Genomic DNA, 20,565 nt, shown 5'->3' with positions numbered 1-20,565 from the left:
TTGGAAGGCGAGAGGTACTTAGCGAGCACGGTGCCGTGTCCATGCCTCAGCAGCAAAGGGGCTCAGCGCGTGGTGGTTGGAAGGCGAGAGGTACGTAGCGAGCACTGTGCCGTGTCCGTGCCTCAGTGGCAGAAGGACTCAGCACGTGGTGGATGGAAGGCGAGAGGTACGTAGCGTGCAAAGGGGCTCAGCGCGTGGTGGTTGGAAAGTAACATAGCGAGCACTGTGCCGTGTCTACGCCTCAGCGGCTGAGGGGCTCAGCGAGATGTGGTTGGAAGGTGAAAGGTACGTAGCGAGCACTGTGCCGTGTGCGTGCCTCAGTGGCAGAAGGGCTCAGTGCGTGGTGGTTGGAAGGCGAGAGGAATGTAGCGTGCAAAGGGGCTCAGCCCGTGGTGGTTGGAAGGTGAGAGGTACATAGCGAGCACTGTGCCGTGTCCACGCCTCAGCGGCAGAGGGGCTCAGCGTGTGGTGGTTGGAAGGCGAGAGGAACGTAGCGTGCAAAGAGGCTCAACGCGTGGTGGTTGGAAAGTGACAAAGCGAGCACTGTGATGTGTCCACATCTCAGCGGCTGAGGGGCTCAGGGAGTGGTGGTTGGAAAATGAAAGATACGTAGCGAGCACTGTGCCGTGTCCGTGTCTCAGTGGCAGAAGGGCTCAGCACGTGGTGGTTGCAAGGCGAGAGGTACGTAGCATGCAAAGGGGCTCAGCGTGTGGTGGTTGGAAGTTGAAAAGTACGTAGCGAGCACTGTGCCATGTCCATGCCTCAGCAGCAGAGGGGCTCAGCACGTGGTGGTTGGAAGGTGAGAGGTACGTAGCGAGCACTGTGCCGTGTCCATGCCTCAGCAGCAGAGGGGCTCAGCACGTGGTGGTTGTAAGTTGAATGGTACGTAGCGAGCACTGTGCCGTGTCCATGCCTCAGCAGCACAGGAGCTCAGCGCGTGGTGGTTGGAAGGCGAGAGGTACGTAGCATGCAAAGGGGCTCAGCGTGTGGTGGTTGGAAGTTGAAATGTACGTTGCGAGCATTGTGCCATGTCCATGCCTCAGCAGCAGAGGGGCTCAGCACGTGGTGGTTGGAAGGTGAGAGGTACGTAGCGAGCACTGTGCCGTGTCCATGCCTCAGCAGCAGAGGGGCTCAGCACGTGGTGGTTGTAAGTTGAATGGTACGTAGCGAGCACTGTGCCGTGTCCATGCCTCAGCAGCACAGGGGCTCAGCACGTGGTGGTTGGAAGGCGAGAGGTACGTAGTGAGCACGGTGCTGTGTCCATGCCTCAGTAGCAGAAGGGCTCAGCGCGTGGTGGTTGGAAGGCGAGAGGTACGTAGCGTGCAAAGGGGCTCAACGCGTGGTGGTTAGATGTTGAAAGGTACATAGCGAGCTCTGTGACGTGTCCATGTCTCAGTGGCAAAGAGGCTCAGTGCATTGTTGGTGGAAGGTGAGAGGTCCGTAGCGAGCACTATGCCGTGTCCGTGCCTCAGTTGCAGAAGGGCTCAGCACGTGGTGGTTGGAAGGCGAGAGGTACGTAGCATGCAAAGGGGCTCAGCGCGTGGTGGTTAGACGTTGAAAGGTACATAGCGAGCTCTGTGACGTGTCCATGTCTCAGTGGCAAAGAGGCTCAGTGCATTGTTGGTGGAAGGTGAGAGGTCCGTAGCGAGCACTATGCCGTGTCCATGCCTCAGCCTCAGAGGGGCTCAGCGAGTGGTGGTTGGAAGGTGAAAGATACGTAACGAGCACTGTGCTGTGTCCATGCCTCAGTGGCACAAGGGCTCAGCGTGTGGTGGTTGGAAGGCGAGAGGTACATAGCCTGCAAAGGGGCTCAGCGCGTGTTGGTTATACGTTGAAAGGTACATAGCGAGCTCTGTGACGTGTCCACGTCTCAGTGGCAAAGGGGCTCAGTGCATTGTTGGTGGAAGGTGTGAGGTCCGTAGCGAGCACTATGCCGTGTCCATGGCTCAGTGGCAGAAGGTCTCAGCGCGTGTTGGTTGGAGGGCGAGAGGTACATAGCGTCCAAAGGGGCTCAGCGCGTGGTGGTTGGAAAGTGAAAGGTACATATCGAGTACTGTGCCATGTCCACACCTCAGCAGCAGAGGGGCTCAGCGAACGGTGGTTGGAAGGTGAAAGATACTTAGCGAGCACTATGCTCTGTCCATGCCTCAGTGGTAGAAGGACTCAGTGCGTGGTAGTTGGAAGGCGAGACGTACGTAGCGTCCAAAGGGGCTCAGCGCGTGGTGGTCGGAAGGTGAAAGGTACATAGCGAGCACTGTGCCGTGTCCACGCCTCAGCAGCAGAGGGGCTCAGCGCGTGGTGGTTGGAAGGCGAGAGGCACGTAGCGAGCACTGTTCCGTGTCCATGACTCAGCGGCTGTGGGGCTCAGCGAGTGGTGGTTGGAAGGTGAAAGGTACATAGCGAGCACTGTGCTGTGTCCGTGGCTCAGTGGCAGAAAGGCTCAGCGCGTGGTGGTTGGAAGGCGAGAGGAACGTAGCGTGCAAAGGGGCTCAGCGCGTGGTGGTTGGAAGTTGAAAGGTACGTTGCGAGCACTGTGACGTGTCGATGCCTCAGCAGCAGAGGGGCTCAGCGCATGGTGGTTGGAAGGTGAGAGGTACGTAGCGAGCACGGTGCCGTGTCCATGCCTCAGTGGCAGAAGGGCTCAGCGTGAGGTGGTTGGAAATCGAGAGGGACGTAGCGTGCAAAGGGGCTCAGCGCATTGTGGTTGGAAGGCGAGAGGTATGTAGCGAGCACGGTGCCGTGTCCACACCTCAGCAGCAGAGGGGCACAGCGCGTGGTGGTTGGACGGCCAGAGGAACGTAGCGTGCAAAGGGTCTCAGTGCGTGGTGGTTGGAAAGTGACATAGCGAGCACTGTGCCGTGTCCACGCATCAGCGGCAGAGGGTGTCAGCACGTGGTGGTTGGTAGGTGAAAGGTACGTAGTGAGCACTGTGCCGTGTCTGTGCCGCAGTGGCAGAAGGGCTCAGAACGTGGTGGTTCGAAGGCGAGAAGTACGTAGCGTGCAAAGGGGCTCAGCGCGTGGTGGTTGGAAGTTGAAAGGTACGTAGCGAGCACTGTGCCGTGTCTGTGCCTCAGTGGCAGAATGGCTCAGCACGTGGTGGTTGGAAGGCAAGAGGTATGTAGGGTGAAAAGGGGCTCAGCGCGTGGTGGCTGGAAAGTGACATAGCGAGCACTGTGCCGTGTCCACGCCTCAGCAGCAGAGGGTCTCAGCACGTGGTGGTTGGAAGGTGAGAGGTACGTAGCGAGCACTGTGCCGTGTCCATGCCTCAGTGGCAGAAGGGCTCAGCACGTGGTGGTTGGAAGGCGAGAGGTACGTAGCATGCAAAGGGGCTCAGCGCGTGGTGATTGTTTGTTGAAAGGTACGTAGCGAGCACTGTGCCGTGTCCATGCCTCAGCAGCACAGGGGCTCAGCATGTGGTGGTTGGAAGGCGAGAGATACGTAGCGAGCACGGTGCTGTGTCCATGCCTCAGTAGCAGAAGGGCTCAGCACATGGTGGTTGGAAGGCGAGAGGTACGTAGCGTGCAAAGAGGCTCAGCGCGTGGTGGTTGGAAAGTGACATAGCGAGCACTGTGCCGTGTCCACGCCTCAGCAGCAGAGGAGCTCAGCGTGTGGTGGTTGGAAGGTGAAAGGTACGTAGCGAGCACTGTGCCGTTCTGTGCCTCAGTGGCAGAAGAACTCAGTGCGTGGTGGTTGGAAGGCGAGAGGAACGTAGCGTGCAAAGGGGCTTAGCGCATGGTGGTTGGAAAGTGACAAAGCAAGCACTGTGCCGTGCCCACGGCTCAGCGGCAGAGGGGCTCAGCGAGTGGTGGTTGGAAGGTGAAAGATACATAGCGAGCACTGTGCCGTGTCCGTGCCTCAGTGGCAGAAGGGCTCAGCGCGTGGTGGTTGGAAGGCGAGAGGAACGTAGCGTGCAAAGAGGCTCAGCGCGTAGTGGTTGGAAAGTGACAAAGCGAGCACTGTGCCGCGTCCACGCCTCAGCGGCTGAGGGGCTCAGCGAGATGTGGTCGGAAGGTGAGAGGTACGTAACGAGCACGGTTCCGAGTCCATGCCTCAGTGGCAGAAGGGCTCAGCGTGAGGTGGTTGGAAGGCGAGAGGTACGTAGTGTGCAAAGGGACTCAGCGCGTGGTGGTTGGAAAGTGACATAGCGAGCACTGTGCCCTGTCCATGCCTCAGCAGCAGAGTGGCTCAGCACGTGGTGCTTGTGAGGTGAGAGGTACATAGCGAGCACTGTGCCGTGTCCAATGCCTCAGTGGCAGAAGGGCTCAGCACGTGGTGGATAGAAGGCGAGAGGTACGTAGCATGCAAAGGGGCTCAGCCCGTTTTGGTTGGAAGTTGAAAGGTACGTAGCGAGCACTGTGACGTGTCCACGCCTCAGCAGCAGAGGGGCTCAGAGCGTGGTGGTTGGAAGGCAAGAGGTACGTAGCGAGCACGGTGCCGTGTCCACACCTCTGCGGCAGAGGGGCTCAGTGTGTGGTGGTTGGAAGGTGAAAGATACGTAGCGAGCACTGTGCCGTGTCCATGACTCAGTGGCAGAAGGGCTCAGCACGTGGTGGTTGGAAGGCGAGAGGTACGTAGCGTGCAAAGGGGCTCAGCACGTAGTGGTTGGAAGTTGAAAGGTACGTAGCGAGAACTGTGCCGTGTCTGTGCCTCAGTGGCAGAATGGCTCAGCATGTGGATGTTGGAAGGCGAGAGGTACGTAGCATGTAAAGTGACTCAGCGCGTGGTGGTTAGACGTTGAAACGTACATAGCGAGCTCTTTGACGTGTCTACGTCTCAGTGGCAAAGGGGCTCAGTGCATTGTTGGTGGAAGGTGAGAGGTCGTAGCGAGCACTATGCCGTGTCCATGCCTCCGCCTCAGAGGGGCTTAGCGCGTGGTGGTTGGAAGGCGAGAGGTACTTAGCGAGCACGGTGCCGTGTCCATGCCTCAGTGGCAGAAGGTCTCAGCGCGTGCTGGTTGGAAGGCGAGAAGTACATAGCGTCCAGAGGGGCTCAGCGCGTTGTGGTTGGAAAGTGAAAGGTACATAGCGAGTATTGCGCCATGTCCACACCTCAGCAGCAGAGGGGCTCAGCGAGTGGTGGTTGGAAGGTGAAAGATACTTAGCGAGCACTGTGCTCTGTCCATACCTCAGTAGCAGAAGGACTCAGTGCGTGGTGGTTGGAAGGCGAGAGGTACATAGCGTCCAAAGGGGCTCAACGCGTGGTGGTCGGAAGGTGAAAGGTACATAGCGAGCATCGTGCCGTGTCCACGCCTCAGCAGCGGAGGGGCTCAGTGCGTGGTGGTTGGAAGGCGAGAGGCACGTAGCGAGCACTGTTCCGTGTCCATGCCTCAGTGGCAGAGGGGCTCAGCGCGTGGTCGTTCGACGGCGAGAGGAACGTAGCGTGGAAAGGGGCTCAGCACGTGGTGGTTGGAATGTGACAGAGCGAGCACTGTGCCGTGTCCACGCCTCAGCGGCAGAGGGGCCCAGCTCGTGGTGGTTGGAAGGTGTAAGGTACGTAACGAGCAAGATGCCGCGTCCGTGCTCAGTGGCAGAAGGACTCACCGCGTGGTGGTAGGAAGGCGGGAGGAATGTAGCGTGCAAACGGGCTCAGCGCGTGGTGGTTGGAAAGTGACAAAGCGAGCACTGTGCCTTGTCCACGCCTCAGCGAGTGGTGGTTTTAAGGTGAAAGGTACGTAGCGAGCACTGTGCTGTGTCCGTGCCTCAGTGGCAGAAGGGCTCAGCGCGTGGTTTTTGGAAGGCGAGAGGAACGTAGCGTGCATAGGGGCTCAGCGCGTGGTGGTTGGAAAGTAACAAAGCGAGCACTATGCCGTGTCCACGCCTCAGCGGCTGAGGGGCTCAGCGAGATGTGGTTGGAAGGTGAAAGGTACGTAGCGAGCACTGTGCCGTGTCCCTGTCTCACTGGCAGAAGGGCTCAGCACGTGGTGGTTGGAAAGCGAGAGGTACGTAGCATGCAAAGGGGCTCAGCGCGTGGTGGTTGGAAGTTGAAAGGTACGTAGCGAGCACTGTGAGGTGTCCACGCCTCAGCGGCAGAGGGGCTCAGCGCGTGATGGTTGGAAGGCGAGAGGAACGTAGCGTGCAAAGAGGCTCAGCGCGTGGTGGTTCGAAAGTGACAAAGTGAGCACTGTGCCGTGTCCACGCCTCAGCGGCTGAGGGGCTCAGCGAGATGTGGTCGGAAGGTGAGAGGTACGTAGCGAGCACGGTTCCGAGTCCATGCCTCAGTGGCAGAAGGGCTCAGCGTGAGGTGGTTCTAAGGCGAGAGGTACGTAGTGTGCAAAGGGACTCAGTGCATGGTGGTTGGAAAGTGACATAGCGAGCACTCTTCCCTGTCCATGCCTCAGCAGCAGAGTGGCTCAGCACGTGGTGCTTGGGAGGTGAGAGGTACATAGCGAGCACTGTGCCGTGTCCAATGCCTCAGTGGCAGAAGGGCTCAGCACGTGGTGGATAGAAGGCGAGAGGTACGTAGCATGCAAAGGGGCTCAGCCCGTTTTGGTTGGAAGTTGAAAGGTACGTAGCGAGCACTGTGACGTGTCCACGCCTCAGCAGCAGAGGGGCTCAGAGCGTGGTGGTTGGACGGCAAGAGGTACGTAGCGAGCACGGTGCCGTGTCTACACCTCAGCGGCAGAGGGGCTCAGTGCGTGGTGGTTGGAAGGTGAAAGGTACGTAGTGAGCACTGTGCCGTGTCCGTGACTCAGTGGCAGAAGGGCTCAGCACGTGGTGGTTGGAAGGCGAGAGGGATGTAGCGTGCAAAGGGGCTCAGCACGTAGTGGTTGGAAGTTGAAAGGTACGTAGCGAGCACTGTGCCGTGTCTGTGCCTTAGTGGCAGAATGGCTCAGCATGTGGTGGTTGGAAGGCGAGAGGTACGTAGCATGTAAAGTGGCTCAGCGTGTGGTGGTTAGACGTTGAAACGTACATAGCGAGCTCTGTGACGTGTCTACGTCTCAGTGGCAAAGGGGCTCAGTGCATTGTTGGTGGAAGGTGAGAGGTCCGTAGCGAGCACTATGCCGTGCCCATGCCTCCGCCTCAGAGAGGTACGTAGCGAGCACTGTGCAGTGTCCACGCCTCAGCGGCAGAGGGGCTCAGCGCGTGGTGGTTTAAAGGCGAGAGGTACATAGCGAGCACGGTGCCGTGTCCAATGCCTCAGTGGCAGAAGGTCTCAGCGCGTGCTGGTTGGAAGGCGAGAAGTACATAGCGTCCAAAGGGGCTCAGCGCGTGGTGGTTGGTAAGTGAATGGTACATAGCGAGTACTGCGCCATGTCCACACCTCAGCAGCAGAGGGGCTCAGCGAGTGGTGGTTGGAAGGTGAAAGATACTTAGCGAGCGCTGTGCTCTGTCCATGCCTCAGTGGCAGAAGGACTCAGCGCGTGGTGGTTGGAAGGCGAGAGGTACATAGCGTCCAAAGGGGCTCAGCGCGTGGTGGTCGGAAGGTGAAAGGTACATAGCGAGCACCGTGCCGTGTCCACGCCTCAGCAGCGGAGGGGCTCAGCGCGTGGTGGTTGGAAGGCGAGAGGCACGTAGCGAGCAATGTTCCGTGTCCATGCTTCAGTGGCAGAGGGGCTCAGCGCGTGGTCGTTCGACGGCGAGAGGAACGTAGCGTGGAAAGGGGCTCAGCGCGTGGTGGTTGGAAGGCGAGAGGTACGTAGCGTGCAAAGGGGCTCAGCGGATGGTGGTTGGAAAGTGAAAGTTACGTAGCGAGCACTGTGCCGTGTCCGTGCCTCACTGGCAGAAGGGCTCAGCGTGTGGTGGTTAGAAGGCGAGAGGTACGTAGCGTGCAAAGGGACTCAGCGCGTGGTGGTTGGAAAGTGAAAGGTACATAGCGAGTACTGTGACATGTCCACGCCTCAGCAGCAGAGAGGCTCAGAGCGTGGTGTGTGTAAGGTGAGCGGTACGTAGCGAGCACGGTGCCGTATCCATGCCTCAGTGGCAGAAGGGCTAAGTGCATGGTGATTGGAAGGCGAGAGGTACGTAGCGTAAAAAGGGGCTCAGCGCGTGGTGGTTGGAAAGTGACATAGCGAGCACTGTGCCGTGTCCACGCCTCAGCAGCAGTGGAGCTCAGCGCGATGTGGTTGGAAGTAGAAAGGTACATAGCGAGCACTGTGACGTGTCCACGCCTCAGCAGCAGAGGGGCTCAGAGCGTGGTGGTTGGAAGGCAAGAGGTACGTAGCGAGCATGGTGCCGTGTCCACACCTCAGCGGCAGAGGGGCTCAGCGCGTGGTGGTAGAAGGCGAGAGGTACATAGCGTCCAAAGGGGCTCAGCGCGTGGTGGTTGGCAAGTGAAATGTACATAGCGAGCACCGTGCTGTGTCAACGCCTCAGCAGTAGAGGGGCTCAGCGCGTGGTGGTTGGAAGGCGAGAGGCACATAGCGAGCACTGCTCCGTGTCCATGCCCCAGTGGCAGAGGGGCTCAGTGCATGGTCGTTCGACGGCGAGAGGAACGTAACGTGCAAAGGGGCTCAGCGCATGGTGGTTGGAAAGTGACATAGCGAGCACTGTGCCGTGTCCACGCCTCAGCGGCAGAGGGGCTCAGCGCGTGGTGGTTGGTAGGTGAAAGGTACGTAGCGAACACTATGCCGTGTCCGTGCCTCAGTGGCAGAAGGATTCAGCGCGTGGTGTTTGGAAGGCGAGAGGTACGTAGCATGCAAAGGGGCTCAGCGCATGGTGGTTGGAAAGTGAATGGTACGTAGCGAGCACTGTGCTGTGTCCGTGCCTCAGTGGCAGAAGGGCTCAGCGTGTGGTGGTTGGAAGGTGAAAGATACGTAACGAGCACTGTGCTGTGACCATGCCTCAGAAGGGCTCAGCGTGTGGTGGTTGGAAGGTGAGAGGCACGTAGGGAGCACTGTGCCATGTCCATACCTGAGTGGGAGAGGGGCTCAGCGCGTGATGGTTGTAAGGTGAAAGGTACATAGCGAGCACTGTGCCGTGTCCACGCCTCAGTGGCAGAAGGGCTCAGCGCATGGTGGTTGGAAGGTGAGAGGTACGTAACGAGCACTGTGCTGTGTCCATGCCTCAGTGGCAGAAGGGCTCACCGTGTGGTGGTTGGAAGGTGAGAGGCACGTAGGGAGCACTGTGCCATGTCCATACCTCAGTGGGAGAGGTGCTCAGCACGTGGTGGTTGGAAGGTGAAAGGCACGTAGCGAGCACTGTGCCGTGTCCGTGCCTCAGTGACAGAGGGGCTCAGTGCATGGTGGTTGGAAGGTGAGAGGCACGTAGGGAGCACTGTGCTGTGTCCATGCCTCAGTGGCAGAAGGTCTCAGCGCGTGGTGGTTGGACGGCGAGAGGAACGTAGCGTGCAAAGGGGCTCAGCGCATGGTGGTTGGAAAATGACATAGCGAGAACTGTGCGGTGTCCGAGCCTCAGCGGCAGAGGGGCTCAGCGTGTGGTGTTTGGAAGGTGAAAGGTACGTAGCGAGCACTGTGCCGTGTCCGTGCCTCAGCGGCAGAAGGACTCAGCGCGTGGTGGTTGGAAGTACATAGGTACGTTGCGTGCAAAGGGGCACAGCGCATGTTGGTTGGAAAGTGAAAGGTACATAGCGAGCACTGTGCCGTGTCCGTGCCTCAGTGGCAGAAGGTCTCAGCGCGTGGTGGTTGGAAGGCGAGAGGAACGTAGCGTGCAAAGGGGCTCAGCGCGTGGTGGTTGGAAAGTGAAAGGTACATAGCGAGTACTGTGCCATGTCCACGCCTCAGCAGCAGAGGGGCTCAGTGAGTGGTGGTTGGAAGGTGAAAGGTACGTAGCGAGCACTGTGCTGTGTCCATGTCTCAGTGACAGAAGGGCTCAGCGCGTGGTGGTTGGACGGCGTGTGGAACGTAGCGTGCAAAGGGGCTCAGCGGGTGGTGGTTGGAAAGTGACAAAGGGAGCACTATGCCGTGTCCACGCCTCAGGGGCTGAGGGGCTCAGCGTGTGGTGGTTCGAAGGTGAAAGGTACGTAGCGAGCACTCTGCCGTGTCCGTGCCTCAGTGGCATAAGGTCTCAGTGTGTGGTGGTTGGAAGGCGAGAGGTACGTAGCGAGCACTGTGCCGTGTCCATGCCTCAGTGGCAGAAGGTCTCAGCGCGTGGTGGTTGGAAGGCGAGAGGTACATAGCGTCCAAAGGGGCTCAGCGCGTGGTGGTTGGAAAGTGAAATGTACATAGCGAGTACTGTGCCATGTGCACGCCTCAGCTGCAGAGGGGCTCAGCGAGTGGTGGTTGAAGGTGAGAGGTCCATAGCATGCAAAGGGGCTCAGCGCGTGGTGGTTGGCAGGTGAAAGGTACGTAGCGAACACTGTGCCATATCCGTTCCTCTGTGGCAGAAGGGCTCAGCGCGTGGTGGTTAGAAAGCGAGAAGTACATAGCGTGCAAAGGGGCTCAGCGAGTGGTGGTTGGAAGGTGAAAGGTACGTAGCGAGAACTGTGCCATGTCCGTGCCTCAGTGGCAGAAGGGCTCAGTGCGCGGTGGTTGGAAGGCGAGAGGAACGTAGCGTGCAAAGGGGCTCAGCGTGTGGTGGTTGGAAGGTGAAAGGTACGTAGCGAGCACTGTGCTATGTCCATACCTCAGTGGCAGAATTGCTCAGCTTGTGGTGGTTAGAAGGCGAGAGGTACATAGCGTGCAAAGGGTCTCTGCGCGTGGTGGTTGGAAGGTGAAAGGTACGTAGCGAATACTGTTCCATGTCCGTGCCTCTGTGGCAGAAGGGCTCAGCGCGTGGTGGTTAGAAGGCGAGAGGTACATAGCGTGCAAAGGGGCTCAGCGGGTAGTGGTTGGAAGTTGAAAGTTACATAGCGAGCACTGCAACGTGTCCACGCCTCAGCAGCAGAGGGGCTCATCGCGTGGTGGTTGGAAGGCGAGAGGTACATAGCGTGCAAAGGGGCTCAGCGAGTGGTGGTTGGAAGGTGAAAGGTACGTAGCGAGCACTGTGCCGTGTCCGTGCCTCAGTGGCAGAAGGGCTCAGCGCGTGGTGGTTGGAAGGCGAGAGGTACGTATCATGCAAAGGGCTCACCGTGTGGTGGTTGGAAGTTGAAAGGTACATAGCAAGCACTGGGACGGGTCCACACCTCAGCAGCAGAGGGGCTCATCGCGTGGTGGTTGGAAGGCGAGAGGTACATAGCGTGCAAAGGGGCTCAGAGAGTGGTGGTTGGAAGGTGAAAGGTACGTAGCGAGCACTGGGCCATGTCCGTGCCTCAGTGGCAGAAGGGCTCAGTGCGCGGTGGTTGGTAGGCGAGAGGAACGTAGCGTGCAAAGGGGCTCAGCGCGTGGTGGTTGGAAGGTGAAAGGTACGTAGCGGACACTGTTCCATGTCCGTGCCTCTGTGGCAGAAGGGCTCAGCGCGTGGTGGTTAGAAGGCGAGAGGTACATAGCGTGCAAAGGGGCTCAGCGCGTAGTGGTTGGAAGTTGAAAGTTACATAGCGAGCACTGCAACGTGTCCACGCCTCAGCAGCAGAGGGGCTCATCGCGTGGTGGTTGGAAGGCGAGAGGTACATAGCGTGCAAAGGGGCTCAGCGCGTGGTGGTTGGAATGTGAAAGGTACGTAGCGAGCACTCAGCTGTGTCCATACCCCAGTGGCAGAATTGCTCAGCGCGTGGTGGTTAGAAGGCGAGAGGTACATAGCGTGCAAAGGGGCTCAGCGCGTAGTGGTTGGAAGTTGAAAGTTACATAGCGAGCACTGCGACGTGTCCACGTCTCAGCAGCAGAGGGGCTCAGCGAGTGGTGGTTGGAAGGCGAGATGTACATAGCGTGCAAAGGGGCTCAGCGAGTGGTGGTTGGAAGGTGAAATTTACGTAGCGAGCACTGTGCCGTGTCCGTGCCTCAGTGGCAGAAGGGCTCAGCGCGTGGTGGTTGGAAGGCGGGAGGTACGTAGCGTGCAAAGGGGCTCAGCCCGTGGTGGTTGGACGGCGAGAGGAATGTAGCTTGCAAAGGGGCTCAGCGTGTGGTGGTTGGAAAGTGAAAGGTACATAGCGAGTACTGTGCCATGTTCACGCCTCAGCAGCAGAAGGTCTCAGCGCGTGGTGGTTTTAAGGCGAGAGGAACGTAGCTTGCAAAGGGGCTCAGCACGTGGTGGTTGGACGGCAAGAGAAACGTAGCGTGCAAAGGGGCTCAGCGCATGGTGGTTGGAAAGTGACATAGCGAGCACTGTGCAGTGTCGATGCCTCAGCGGCTGAGGGGCTCAGCGCGTGGTGGTTGGAAGATGAAAGATATGTAGCGAGCACTTTGCCATGTCCACGCCTCAGCAGCAGAGGGGTTCATTGCGTGGTGGTTGGCTGGCGAGAGGAACGTAGCGTGCAAAGGGGCTTAACGCGTGGTGGTTGGAAAGTGACATAGCGAGCACTGTGCAGTGTCAACGCCTCAGCGGCAGAGGGGCTCAGTGTGGTGGTTGGAAGGCGAGAGGTACATAGCGTGCAAAGGGGCTTAGCGCATGGTGGTTGGAAGCTGAAAGGTACGTAGCGAGCACTGTGCCATGTCCGTGCCTCAGTGGCAGAAGGGCTCAGGGCATAATGGTTGGAAGGCTAGAGGAACGTAGTGTGCAAAGGGGCTCAGCGAGTGGTGGTTGGAAGGTGAGATGTACATAGCGTGCAAAGGGGTCAGCGCGTGGTGGTTGGAAGGTGAAAGGTACGTAGCGAGCACTGTGCCATGTCCGTGCCTCAGTGGCAGAAGGGCTCAGTGCGTGGTGGTTGGAAGGCGAGAGGAACGTAGCGTGTAAAGGGGCTCAGCGCGTGGTGGTTGGAAGGTGAAAGGTACGTAGCGAGCACTGTGCCATGTCCATGCCTCAGTGGCAGAAGGGCTAAGCGCGTGGTGGTTGGAAATCGAGAGGTACGTATCATGCAAAGGGGCTCAGCGCGTGGTGGTTGGAAGTTGAAAGGTACATAGCAAGCACTGGGACGTGTCCACGCCTCAGCAGCAGAGGGGCTCAGCGCGTGGTGGTTGGAAGGCGAGAGGTACATAGCGTGCAAAGTGGCTCAGCGAGTGGTGATTGGAAGGTGAAATGTACGTAGCGAGCACTGTGCCATGTCCGTGCCTCAGTGGCAGAAGGGCTCAGCGTGTGGTGGTTGGAAGGCGGGAGGTACATAGCGTGCAAAGGGGCTCAGCGCGTGGTGGTTGGAAGGTGAAAGGTACGTAGCGAGCTCTGTGCCATGTCCATGCCTCAGTGGCAGAAGGGCTCAGCGCGTGGTGGTTGGAAGGCGAGAGGTACGTATCATGCAAAGGGGCTCAGCATGTGGTGGTTGGAAGTTGAAAGGCACATAGCAAGCACTGGGACGTGTCCACGCCTCAGCAGCAGAGGGGCTCAGCGCGTGGTGGTTGGAAGGCGAGAGGTACATAGCGTGCAAAGGGGCTCAGCGCGTGGTGGTTGGAAAGTGACATAGCGAGCACTGTGCCGTGTCCATGCCTCAGTGGCAGAAGGGCTCAGCGCGTGGTGGTTGGATGGCGAGAGGTACGTATCATGCAAAGGGGCTCAGCGCGTGGTGGTTGGAAGTTGAAAGGTACATAGCAAGCACTGTGCCGTGTCCACGCCTCAGCAGCAGATAGGCTCTGTGCGTGGTGGTTGGACGGCGAGAGGAACGTAGCGTGCAAAGGGGCTTAACGCGTGGTGGTTGGAAAGTGACATAGAGAGCACTGTGCCGTGTCCACGCCTCAGCGGCAGAGGGTCCCAGTGTGTGGTGGTTGGAAGGCGAGAGGTACATAGGGTGCAAAGGGGCTCAGCGCATTGTGGTTGGAAGGTGAAAAGTACGTAGCGAGCACTGTGCCATGTCCGTGCCTCAGTGGCAGAAGGGCTCAGGGCGTGGTAGTTAGAAGGCGAGAAGTACATAGCGTGCAAAGGGGCTCAGCGCGTGGTGGTTTGAAGGTGAAAGGTACGTAGCGTACACTGTTCCATATCCGTGCCTCTGTAGCAGAAGGGCTCAGCGCGTGGTGGTTAGAAGGCGAGAGGTACATAGCGTGCAAAGGGGCTCAGCGAGTGGTGACTGGAAGGTGAAATGTACGTAGCGAGCACTGTGCCGTGTCCGTGCCTCAGTGGCAGAATGGCTCAGCGCGCTGTGGTTGGAAGGCGAAAGGTACGTATCATGCAAAGGGGCTCAGCGCGTGGTGGTTGGAAGTTGAAAGGTACATAGCAAGCACTGGGACGTCTCCACGCATCAGCAGCAGAGGGGCTCAGCGCGTGGTGGTTGGAAGGCGAGAGGTACAAAGCGTGCAAAGGTGCTCAGCGAGTGGTGGTTGGAAGGTGAAAGGTACGTAGCGAGCACTGTGCCATGTCCGTGCCTCAGTGGCAGAAGGGCTCAGTGAGCGGTGGTTGGAAGGCGAGAGGAACGTAGCGTGCAAAGGGGCTCAGCGTGTGGTGGTTGGAAGGTGAAAGGTATGTAGCGAACACTGTGCTGTGTCCATACCTCAGTGGCAGAATTGCTCAGCGCGTGGTGGTTAGAAGGCGAGAGGTACATAGCGTGCAAAGGGGCTCAGCGCGTAGTGGTTGGAAGTTGAAAGTTACATAGCGAGCACAGCGACGTGTCCACGCCTCAGCAGCAGAGGGGCTCAGCGAGTGGTGGTTGGAAGGCGAGATGTACATAGCGTGCAAAGGGGCTCAGCGAGTTGTGGTTGGAAGGTGAAATTTACGTAGCGAGCACTGTGCCGTGTCCGTGCCTCAGTGGCAGAAGGGCTCAGCGCGTGGTGGTTGGAAGGCGGGAGGTACGTAGCGTGCAAAGGGGCTCAGCGCGTGGTGGTTGGACGGCGAGAGGAATGTAGCGTGCAAAGGGGCTCAGCGCGTGGTGGTTGGAAAGTGACATAGCGAGCACTGTGCGGTGTCCATGCCTCAGCGGCTGAGGGGCTCAGCGCGTGGTGGTTGCAAGATGAAAGGTATGTAGCGAGCACTTTGCCATGTCCACGCCTCAGCAGCAGAGGGGCTCAGTGCGTGGTGGTTGGCTGGCGAGAGGAACGTAGCGTGCAAAGGGGCTTAACGCGTGGTGGTTGGAAAGTGACATAGCGAGCACTGTGCAGTGTCGACGCCTCAGCGGCAGAGGGGCTCAGTGTGGTGGTTGGAAGGCGAGAGGTACGTGGCATGCAACGGGGCTCAGCGCGTGGTGGTTGGAAATTGAAAGGTACATAGCGAACACTGTGACGCGCCCACACCTCAGCAGCAGAGGGGCTCAGCGCGTGGTGGTTGGAAGGCGAGAGGTACATAGCATGCAAAGGGGCTCAGCGCATGGTGGTTGGAAGCTGAAAGGTACGTAGCGAGCACTGTGCCATGTCCGTGCCTCAGTGGCAGAAGGGCTCAGGGCGTAATGGTTGGAAGGCGAGAGGAACGTAGTGTGCAAATTGGCTCAGCGCGTGGTGGTTGGATGGCGAGATTAATGTAGTGTGTAAAGGGTCTCAGCGCCTTGTGGTTGGAAAGTGAAAGTTATATAGCGAGTACTGTGCCATGTCCACGCCTCAGCTGCAGAGGGGCTCAGCGAGTGGTGGTTATAAGGTGAGATGTACATAGCGTGCAAAGGGGTCAGCGCGTGGTGGTTGGAAGGTGAAAGGTACGTAGCGAGCACTGTGCCATGTCCGTGCCTCAGTGGCAGAAGGGCTCAGTGCGTGGTGGTTGGAAGGCGAGAGGAACGTAGCGTGTAAAGGGGCTCAGCGCGTGATGGTTGGAAGGTGAAAGGTACGTAGCGAGCACTGTGCCATGTCCATGCCTCAGTGGCAGAAGGGCTCAGCGCGTGGTGGTTGGAAGGCGAGAGGTACGTATCATGCAAAGGGGCTCAGCATGTGGTGGTTGGAAGTTGAAAGGTACATAGCAAGCACTGGGACGTGTCCACGCCTCAGCAGCAGAGGGGCTCAGCGCGTGGTGGTTGGAAGGCGAGAGGTACATAGCGTGCAAAGGGGCTCAGCGAGTGGTGATTGGAAGGTGAAATGTACGTAGCGAGCACTGTGCCATGTCCATGCCTCAGTGGCAGAAGGGCTCAGCGCGTGGTCGTTGGAAGGCGGGAGGTACATAGCGTGCAAAGGGGCTCAGCGCGTGGTGGTTGCAAAGTGACATAGTGAGCACTGTGCCGTGTCCATGCCTCAGTGGCAGAAGGGCTCAGCGCGTGGTGGTTGGAAGGCGAGAGGTACGTATCATGCAAAGGGGCTCAGCGCATGGTGGTTGGAAGTTGAAAGGTACATAGCAAGCACTGTGCCGTGTCCACGCCTCAGCAGCAGAGGGGCTCAGTGTGTGGTGGTTGGAAGGCGAGAGGTACATAGGGTGCAAAGGGGCTCAGCGCATGGTGGTTGGAAGCTGAAAGGTACGTAGCGAGCACTGTGCCATGTCCGTGCCTCAGTGGCAGAAGGGCTCAGGGCGTGGTAGTTAGAAGGCGAGAGGTACATAGCATGCAAAGGGGCTCAGCGCGTGGTGGTTGGAAGGTGAAAGGTACGTAGCGAACACTGTTCCATATCCGTGCCTCTGTGGCAGAAGGGCTCAGCGCGTGGTGGTTAGAAGGCGAGAGGTACATAGCGTGCAAAGGGGCTCAGCGCGTGGTGGTTGGAAGTTGAAAGGTACATAGTGAGCACTGCGACGTGTCCACGCCTCAGCAGCTGAGGGGCTCAGCGTGTGGTGGTTGGAAGGCGAGAGGTACATAGCGTGCAAAGGGGCTCAGCGAGTGGTGATTGGAAGGTGAAATGTACGTAGCGAGCACTGTGCCGTGTCCGTGCCTCAGTGGCAGAATGGCTCAGCGCGTTGTGGTTGGAAGGCGAAAGGTACGTATCTTGCAAAGGGGCTCAGCGCGTGGTGGTTGGAAGTTGAAAGGTACATAGCAAGCACTGGGACGTCTCCACGAATCAGCAGCAGAGGGGCTCAGCGCGTGGTGGTTGGAAGGCGAGAGGTACATAGTGTGCAAAGGGGCTCAGCGAGTGGTGGTTGGAAGGTGAAAGGTACGTAGCGGGCACTGTGCCGTGTCCGTGCCTCAGTGGCAGTAGGGCTCAGCACGTCGTGGTTGGAAGGCGAGAGGAACGTAGCTTGCAAAGGGGCTAAGCACGTGGTGGTTGGACGGTGAGAGAAACGCAGCGTGCAAAGGGGCTCAGCGTGTGGTGGATGGAAAGTGACATAGCGAGCACTGTGTGGTGTCCATGCCTCAGCGGCCGAGGGGCTCAGCGCGTGGTGGTTGGAAGGTGAAAGGTATGTAGCGAGCACTTTGCCATGTCCACGCCTCAGCAGCAGAGGGGCTCAGTGCGTGGTGGTTGGACGGCGAGAGGAACGTAGCGTGCAAAGGGGCTTAACGCGTTGTGATTGGAAAGGTACATAGCGAGCACTGTGACGTGTCCACACCTCAGCTGCAGAGGGGCTCAGCGAGTGGTGGTTGGAAGGTGAGATGTACATAGCGTGCAAAGAGGTCAGCGCGTGGTGGTTGGAAGGTGAAAGGTACGTAGCGAGCACTGTGCCATGTCCGTGCCTCAGTGGCAGAAGGGCTCAGTGCGTGGTGGTTGGAAGGCGAGAGGAACGTAGCGTGTAAAGGGGCTCAGCGAGTGGTGGTTGGAAGGTGAAAGGTACGTAGCGAGCACTGTGCCGTGTCCGTGCCTCAGTGGCAGGAGGGCTCAGTGCGTGGTGGTTGGAAGGCGAGAGGTACGTATCATGCAAAGGGGCTCAGCGCGTGGTGGTTGGAAGTTGAAAGGTACATAGCAAGCACTGGGACGTGTCCACGCCTCAGCAGCAGAGGGGCTCAGCGCGTCGTGGTTGGAAGGCGAGAGGTACATAGCGTGCAAGGTGGCTCAGCGAGTGGTGATTGGAAGGTGAAATGTACGTAGCGAGCACTGTGCTGTGTCCATACCTCAGTGGCAGAATTGCTCGTGCGTGGTGGTTAGAAGGCGAGAGGTACATAGCGTGCAAAGGGGCTCAGCGCGTGGTGGTTGGAAGGTGAAAGGTCGTAGCGAACACTGTGCCATGTCCGTGCCTCTGTGGCAGAAGGGCTCAGCGCGTGGTGGTTAGAAGGCGAGAGGTACATAGCGTGCAAAGGGGCTCAGTGCGTAGTGGTTGGAAGTTGAAAGTTACATAGCGAGCACCGCGACGTGTCCACGCCTCTGCAGCAGAGGGGCTCAGTGCGTGGTGGTTGGAAGGCGAGAGGTACATAGCGTGCAAAGGGGCTCAGCGAGTGGTGGTTGGAAGGTGAAAGGTACGTAGCGAGCACTGTGCCGTGTCCGTGCCTCAGTGGCAGTAGGGCTCAGCACGTCGTGGTTGGAAGGCGAGAGGAACGTATCATGCAAAGGGGCTCAGCGCGTGGTGGTTGGAAGTTGAAAGGTACATAGCAAGCACTGGGACATGTCCACTCCTCAGCAGCAGAGGGGCTCAGCGCGTGGTGGTTGGAAGGCGAGAGGTACATAGCGTGCAAAGGGGCTCAGCGAGTGGTGATTGGAAGTTGAAATGTATGTAGCGAGCACTGTGCCGTGTCCGTGCCTCAGTGGCAGAAGGGATCAGTGCGTGGTGGTTGGAAGGCGAGAGGAACGTAGCGTGCAAAGGGGCTCAGCGCGTGATGGTTGGAAGGTGGAAGGTACGTAGCGAGCACTGTGCTGTGTCCACACCTCAGTGGCAGAATTGCTCAGCGCGTGGTATTTAGAAGGCGAGAGGTACATACCGTGCAAAGGGGCTCAGCGCGTGGTGGTTGGAAGGTGAAAGGTACGTAGCGAACACTGTGCCATGTCCGTGCCTCTGTGGCAGAAGGGCTCAGCGCATGGTGGTTGGAAGGCGAGAGGTACATAGCGTGCAAAGGGGCTCAGCGAGTGGTGATTGGAAGGTGAAATGTACGTAGCGAGCACTGTGCCTTGTCTGTGCCTCAGTGGCAGAAGGGCTCAGCGCGTGGTGGTTGGAAGGCGAGAGGTACGTAGCATGAAAAGGGGCTCAGCGCGTGGCGGTTGGACGGCGAGAGGAACGTAGCGTGCAAAGGTGCTCAGCGCTTGGTGGTTGGAAGGTGAAAGGTACGTAGCGAGCACTGTGCTGTGTCCAGTGGCAAAAGGGCTCAGCGCATGGTGGTTAGAAGTTGAGAGGTACATAGCGTGCAATGGGGCTAAGCGCGTGGTTGTTGGAATGTGAAAGGTACGTAGCGAGCACTGTGTCATGTCCGTGCCTCAGTGGCAGAAGGGCTCTGCGCATGGTGGTTGGATGGCGAGAGGAATGTAGCGTGCAATGGGGCTCAGCGTGTGGTGGTTGGAAAGTGAAAGGTACATAGCGAGTACTGTGCCATGTCCACGCCTCAGCAGCAGAAGGTCTCAGCGCGTAGTGGTTGGAAGGCGAGAGGAACGTAGCTTGCAAAGGGGCTCAGCACGTGGTGGTTGGACGGTGAGAGAAACGTAACGTGCAAAGGGGCTTAGCGCGTGGTGGTTGGAAAGTGACATAGCGAGCACTGTGTTGTGTCCATGCCTCAGCGGCTGAGGGGCTCAGCGCGTGGTGGTTGGAAGGTGAAAGGTATGTAGCGAGCACTTTGCCGAGTCCTCAGCAGCAGAGGAACGTAGCGTGCATAGGGGCTTAACGCGTTGTGGTTGGAAAGGTACATAGCGAGAACTGTGACGTGTCCACACCTCAGCTGCAGAGGGGCTCAGCGAGTGGTGGTTGGAAGGTGAGATGTATATAGCGTGCAAAGAGGTCAGCACGTGGTTTTTGGAAGGTGAAAGGTACGTAGCGAGCACTGTGCCGTGTCCGTGCCTCAGTGGCAGAAGGGATCAGTGCGTGTTGGTTGGAAGGCGAGAGGAACGTAGCGTGCAAAGTTGCTCAGCGCGTGGTGGTTGGAAGGTGGAAGGTACGTAGCGAGCACTGTGCTGTGTCCATACCTCAGTGGCAGAATTGCTCAGCGCGTGGTGGTTAGAAGGCGAGAGGTACATAGCGTGCAAGGGGCTCAGCGTGTGGTGGTTGGAAGGGGAAAGGTACGTAGCGAACACTGTGCCATGTCCGTGCCTCTGTGGCAGAAGGGCTCAGCACGTGGTGGTTAGAAGGCGAGAGGTACATAGCGTGCAAAGGGGCTCAGTGCGTAGTGGTTGGAAGTTGAAAGTTACATAGCGAGCACTGCGACGTGTCCACGCCTCAGCAGCAGAGGGGCTCAGTGCGTGGTGGTTGGAAGGCGAGAGGTACATAGCGTGCAAAGTGGCTCAGCGAGTGGTGGTTGGAAGGTGAAAGGTACGTAGCGAGCACTGTGCCGTGTCCGTGCCTCAGTGGCAGAAGGGCTCAGCGCATGGTGGTTGGAAGTCGAGAGGTACGTATCATGCAAAGGGGCTCAGCGCGTGGTGGTTGGAAGTTGAAAGGTACATAGCAAGCACTGGGACGTGTCCACGCCTCAGCAGCAGATGGGCTCAGTGCGTGGTGGTTGGAAGGCGAGAGGTACATAGCGTGCAAAGGGGCTCAGCGAGTGGTGATTGGAAGGTGAAATGTACGTAGCGAGCACTGTGCCGTGTCCGTGCCTCAGGGGCAGAAGGGATCAGTGCGTGGTGGTTGGAAGGCGAGAGGAACGTAGCGTGCAAAGGGGCTCAGCGCGTGGTGGTTGGAAGGTGGAAGGTACGTAGCGAGCACTGTGCTGTGTCCATACCTCAGTGGCAGAATTGCTCAGCGCGTGGTGGTTAGAAGGCGAGAGGTACATAGCGTGCAAAGGGGCTCAGCGCGTAGTGGTTGGAAGTTGAAAGTT

General features: G+C 58.5%; 1 protein-coding gene across 2 annotated transcripts in view; it reads left to right on the top strand.

The window, feature by feature from the left end:
- The window catches only part of LOC126293743 (carbonic anhydrase 2-like), a 252,477-nt gene that overhangs the window by 160,265 nt on the left and 71,647 nt on the right, over positions 1-20,565 (top strand). The window lies entirely within an intron of this gene.

The sequence above is a fragment of the Schistocerca gregaria genome, chromosome 10 (assembly GCF_023897955.1).
Source record: "Schistocerca gregaria isolate iqSchGreg1 chromosome 10, iqSchGreg1.2, whole genome shotgun sequence".
Lineage (NCBI taxonomy): Eukaryota > Metazoa > Arthropoda > Insecta > Orthoptera > Acrididae > Schistocerca > Schistocerca gregaria.
Note: the sequence above shows the minus strand (reverse complement) of the source record. Positions and strands in the feature narration are given on the sequence as shown.